A 6,302-nucleotide genomic window follows, 5' to 3' on the forward strand; every position below is an offset into this window, starting at 1 on the left:
GCACCAAAATGCAATTAGTTTACTTTCGGGTCAGCCTTGAAAGGAACTAACTGTAGTCGAGGTGATAGAGCCAGGCTAGAAGTTATTTTATCTACTATCTAACTATCCAACTATGTACGAAGTAAAGAAAAGTGATTATCCTTCTTGATTTCCAACCAAAAAAATACAGATATATATATATATAGGACTATTCTCTAACAACTCTCATAGCTTGAACTCTATCTAAGGCAATATGGATCCTATATAGGACTCTTATCCAACAACTCTCCTCCTAACATAGCTTGAACTCTATCTAAGGAATCTCTCCATACGTAGAGATCGTTATTGAACACGTGGCATTGGGCACCGTAACAATACACCCCCCTTGAATAGAAACTTGTCCTAAAGCTGCAAAGGCTAGCAAACGAGTAACAAAGTTGTTGTACATTTCCCATGTGGCATCTTCTTCTAGTAAACCTTCCCATTGCATAAGGACTTTTGTATTCTTATGCTTGAAAATTCATTGATCAAGTTTCTTGCATGGGGTCCACTAGTAGCACCAAGATTAGAAATTGAAGGGGGTGTAATTAGAGAATAGACACCAATTTCCTTTTGAGGACCAACACATGAAACACTGGATCGATCTTGGAATGTGGCAGTAATACAAGCAACCGGTCCTACACGTGCCACGACTTGAAAAGGGCCATAGAATTGAGGAGAAAATTTATGTGGCCCACAATCTCCCACAGCCCATTGTCGATAGTGTTGGATACGTAGAATACCCAATTGCCAATATCAAAACTACGATATGTGCACTGGTGATCTGCATATACCTTCATGCGATTTTAAGCTAACTACAGAGTGTCTTTGAGTACCCATAGGATATGGTCACGATCACACAAGGCAGAGTCTACAGCATGCACACTCATGGAGCTTGGCACATAAGTTTCAATGAGTGGAGGAGGGCGTCCATATATTGCTTAGAAGAGTAACATTTTAATGGAGTTGTGGAATGAGGTGTTATACCAATAATCCGCCCAAGGAGGCCATTGAACCCAATGGTGTGGGCAATGACTGGCAAAACATCAGAGATAGTATTCAACGGATCTCTTGACTGTGTCGAAAATAGAAGCGATGTCAGTCAATTGAATTGATTCCTTCCCCAATTGAAACTACATCGTTAGATCAGTGAAATTCCAATTAATAGTTCTGACTGACTTGAGCCATTCTACCCCCAGAACTACAATATGACCGCAAATGGGTAAGAGGAAAAAGTTGTGGGTGAATCTGTAGCCTTGTACGGATAAGTTGATATTGTGACAACGTCCCGAACTATGCATGACACTAGCTTTAGCAATAGTAACCTTAATGGGATCAGCACGGCTTACCAAAAATCAGCATTGCTTGGCTACAGTCAAGATGTAAGAAATTATGGGTGGCGCCCAACTTAACCAGTATCGTCACTGATCATTTCTTAATATGTCTAAAAAGTCGCATTGTATTGGAATTTTGAGTACCAAGAAGGGCATTCAGAAATTTTTCCATCATAGGAGCATTATAGTCCTCCAAGCCAGGCTTGGATTCCGAACTATCACCGAACTCTAGTAGCAACAATTGAGGACATTCGCAATGGTGCCCTAGTCGGAACTGCTCATCGCAATTGAAACACAATCCATTCTCCTTGCATTCTTGTTGCTCAACCAAGCTTAATCGGTGGATACCATGGGGTATATTAAGAGGTTTAAAAGCCGATTGGGGTGTTGTAAAGGGGAGTTTGGATGATGGCATAGGTGAGGTGTGATTAGTAAACGATGGAGGAGGTAGAGGTGAGAAGGAACGCAGAGGTTGTGTACCTAGATTGGTAATCGTCGATTAATTGGGTCAACGGTCGCAACAATAACCTCCTCTTGGTGTCTAGCTGGCACATAGGAGCATGATGAAGAGAGATTTGATTGAGGAGGTTGACGCCATGTCTGATATTCTCATTAAGTTCGAAAATAAAACAACAAATAAAGAAAGCTTCAAGTAAAATTTAGAATCTATTAGCCAAGTGTTCGAACTTAACCTGATATCCCATATCGTTGTTGTCTATCAAAGCTTCACTAATCATCCTTCCGGGTCCTCATCTTCACAAGAGCTGAAGTGACTACACGAGGCTTGAGTGAATGCACCCCAAGTAGGATGCCTAATTGTCTTGCTCAACCATTGATATTAATGCATGGCCTCACCTGTCAAATGGACCAAAGCCATATCAACCAAGTGATCCTCAGGTATGTGACACAGGGATGAACGTGATGAGGTCGATCACCGTCTTCCTCAAGGATAACTATTCCGAATCCATGGAGCTTCTCTGGACTCCTCACAGAGACTTCTCAAATCCACAAGGAAAAGAAATAGAAATAATTTTAAAATATATGAAAGAAATTTGTTGATTGATTGATAAATGAAATAAATGAGTCTACAACCCTTTAAATAGGGGTACTAAGACTAAGAAGAAGTATAAGAATTAAACTATAACTAAAACCAATGTTTTAAATATCGTTATCGTGTAATGTATCGCACCCTTGGGATATGGATACATATCGGTTATCGCAAAGGATATATCGGTTGTATCGCATGATTTATCGCTGATGTTGGGAAACATGGGAACATTGGGAAATTGGTTGAATTTTTCATTAAAACTTCAGGGATAATTGAAAAAGACATCAATACACACATAGAAATCAAAACATTACCAAAAATAAAAGTGCACATAATAGGGGTTTCCTTTGTATGGGGTCCTAATATATGTGCTTTCCAACTGAACTTATGTAAGTATATTCAAAGTTTATTCATATAATTTATAAACATAAGAAGCCATGTATGAGAACCCAAGCAATACATTCAAAAGCAAAAGAAGAATCACTAAATGAGGTTACATACATGTTTAATTTTGTGTTTGGATACAAAGATTGCGACCGATTTGTGAGAAATTGAGAATTTTAGATTTTTCTCAATTTTCTGCAACTAAACCCATCTCCCCCAAATCTCAAAATCAAAGTTCCAATGATTTTTCATGGAAAACATAAAGAATCATAGATTTGTAACCATTTGACACTGGTTTAACGTGATTTATAGCAAAAACATGGATCAAAAATTGAAAATGCTCACCGAATCGAATAGATGGGATATATCGATACAACCTATGCATTTCGTATCGCAAAAGTGGGATACAAGATATATCGTGGGATATATCAACTGATATCGTCGATATTTAAAACATTGACTAAAACTCACTAAAATTCGTAACTTACTATAAATAGTAAATTTTCTATTTATAGTAAGTGTCCTATGTGGCTTAACCACATTATTCTCCTAATTTTTCTAAATACTTTTCATGTTAGGCACAACTCCTACAGCCCAACGGATGAAGAGTTATAATCAAACTAAAACTTACTATTTATAGTAAAAACGAAATTAAACATGGAATTCGGCCATCGATATGATGGAATGTCGCAAATTCGGCGTGGGCAACCCGGCATAGACGGGTTGGTTGGCTAAAGTAGCTCGTCCTACCCCAAAATCATATATGGTACGTGATGCAGGACAATTAGTCACTTGCTCTAAAAGCTCGAACTGTTAGAGCATGGCGAATTAATCCCTTTATCTCATAACCCAAGCCCCACATCTCATGGGTTAGGACCTCGGCCGAACCCCCCTCGTGGGCCCCAAATCACATAGGTACCACCTCACACGGCCCGCCCACCCCGAGTGTGTCCCCGCATCCCACAAGCTACCCCACTCGAGCCCGGTGTGAAATGCGTATTAATCACCCCCGGTGAGGAGTCTCGAACACGAGACCTCCCCCGTGGGCCCCGTCCACCGCGAGTTAGGCGACCCTACTCGAGCCTGGTATGAAAATGCCCCTACATTAATCACCCCCGGTGAGGAGTCTCGAACACGAGACCTCCCGCTCTGATACCAATTTGATGCAGGACAATTAATCACTTGCTCTAAAAGCTCAAACTATTAGAGCATGACGAATTAATCCCTTTATCTCATAACTCATGCCCACATCTCATGGGTTAAAACCTCGGCTGAACCCCCCTCATGGGCCCCAAACCACATGGGTACCACCTCACATGGCCCGCCCACCCCGAGTGTGTCCCCACATCCCACAGGCTACCCCACTCGAGCCCGGTGTGAAATGCGCACTAATCACCCCTGGTGAGGAGTCTTGAACACTAGACCTCCCCCGTGGGCCCCGCCCACCCTGAGTGTGCCCCTGCATCCCACAGGCGACCCCACTCGAGCCTGGTGTGAAAATGCCCCTTCATTAGTACGTCGAGTAACTCATTCTGGTTTGTGAGATATGCCTGTTTTAAGGTTCTGACGGTCTTGATGACTTCTGCCTCTGATCGGGCCTTCTCTTATCCATCTTGGACATGAAAGTGTCCGCGATCCACTCTACATCAATCCCCTCCACTTCAAAAGAACTCGTCCTCGAGTTCTCGTGCTGCTTCGGTTCATGATACTCGGTCTGGTGCGTCATAATGATACCCAGATCAAAAGTTATGATCCATTTACGGTCCTCCTCCTTTTGGTCCAACCATGCTAAGAATGTATCTATGACACGTTCTACATCAGTATGCCGATAAGACATTGAAACTGTTGGGCACAAAAAAAAAAAAAAAAAAAAACCACCCTGCAGGGTCCATGCCATCAAAATTAGGAAAATCAAGCTGGATTGGATGCCCTTGAAAACTCAGAAATTGAGCGCGGGGCGGGGGGGGCGGGGGGAACGGCTCCTGGGATGCGGACGATGGGGAGGGCCTCAGTCAAGAGCAGGAGGTGGCACTTGTAGCTGCGTAGCCAAGGTCTCTTAGATCTTCAAAACAGCTTTGATTAGCTCAATGACTCGGGCATGTAAATTGGTGACACTATCACAGGTAGAGAGGCAAGATCATTCCGAATGTGATCAAGGTCATTGTTTATAGGGACATTGTATCCTTCAGAAGAAGAATGACCACAAGATGAAGAGACTCTAATACCAAAATGATAGAGCCTAGCTAGAAGTTATGTGATTATACTTCTTGATTTCCAACCAAACAAATACATTCTCTAATAACTCTCATGGTATCTAATGCAATATGGATCTATATAGGACTCTTAACCAACAAATCTCCTAACATAGCTTGGACTCTTAAGGCAATATAAATTTATATAGGACTCTCATCCAACAACTCTCCTAACATAGCTTGGACTCTATCTAAGGAATCTGTACATACGTAGAGAGATCACTATTGACAAAACTGACACATGGCATCGGGCATAGTAACAAGAGGACTCTTCATCGTCTACAGGGTTACAACTTGATTAGTGACCGTTCGCAATTCAATCCAATTGCACATCCAAACATGGCCTAAGAAAAGAATCCGAATTTCTTCTATTTAAAAATATATATAAAAAAAAAGTATCCGAAATCAACAGCAATTCCCATCTAAAAAAACAGATTTCCAACATATCCACGAACGAATTACCAAATGCATCGGAATAATTTCATTTCTATCAAAAGAAAATGCGAAGAATTGCCAAATTGGACAAGCACAGTGCGAAAACGAAACTATTCCGATCCAATCCAGTAACAGGATTTGCAGAGAGAGAGAGAGAGAGAGAGAGAGAGAGATTTGAAATCCACCTGTAACTGATAGGAAGATGCCTTGGAACTTGAAAGGGAACAGCTAGCAGAAGAAGAAAAAGAAATGGCGAAATCCATTTTCTTGTGTGACGTTTGGAGTTGTTTGGGGAAAAGAATGAGGGAAGGTTGTTTCGGTATTTATGGGAGAGAGAGCCATCTCATGCGTACCAAACGGCTCTCTCTCTCTCTCTCTCTCCACCTACGATTCCTGAGGAAGGTTGAAAACAACGATCGAGGACGTATTTATAAGCGGATAAAACTATCCGGATGCCCGATCCGATGCTTCCGACGGTTTCTCAATTCGAGAAAAACTTCGTTCCTCTGCGAAGAACGCGGACTCACGACGCCTTGACCTTAGGGCCCACCGTGATGTCTGTGTTGTTCATCCAGGATGCGTATTAGGTGCGACCCTGGATCCAGCCAGGGTCCGTGGGGCCCATATTGATGTATGCTGTACTTAAGGCTTTTGGTCAATTTTGCGAGCTCATTTTAGGACATGTTCTAAAAAATAAAGCAAATACAAATCTCACGTGGACCACACGGTCAGGATTGAATTCCCGTGTTGAAAACTTCATGGGCCACAGAAGCTTTTAGATGTGTTTTCCTTTGATCTAGGTTTGTATAATCTTATTAAGAAGTTAGATGG

General features: G+C 41.8%; 1 protein-coding gene across 4 annotated transcripts in view; it reads right to left on the minus strand.

The window, feature by feature from the left end:
• Positions 1-6,001, minus strand: part of LOC131229456 (uncharacterized) — a 51,613-nt gene extending 45,612 nt beyond the window's left edge. For 2 of the 4 annotated variants that reach the window (XM_058225417.1, XM_058225415.1), the window contains exon 1: positions 5,657-6,000. The gene's annotated coding sequence lies outside the window, so the exon portion shown is untranslated. Of the gene's footprint in view, positions 1-5,656 lie in introns of all 4 variants that reach the window. The other 2 variants (XM_058225418.1, XM_058225416.1) reach the window with 2 other exon arrangements.
• Positions 6,002-6,302: the final 301 nt, after the last annotated feature.

Source organism: Magnolia sinica, chromosome 16 (genome assembly GCF_029962835.1).
Source record: "Magnolia sinica isolate HGM2019 chromosome 16, MsV1, whole genome shotgun sequence".
NCBI classification, from domain to species: Eukaryota; Viridiplantae; Streptophyta; class Magnoliopsida; order Magnoliales; family Magnoliaceae; genus Magnolia; species Magnolia sinica.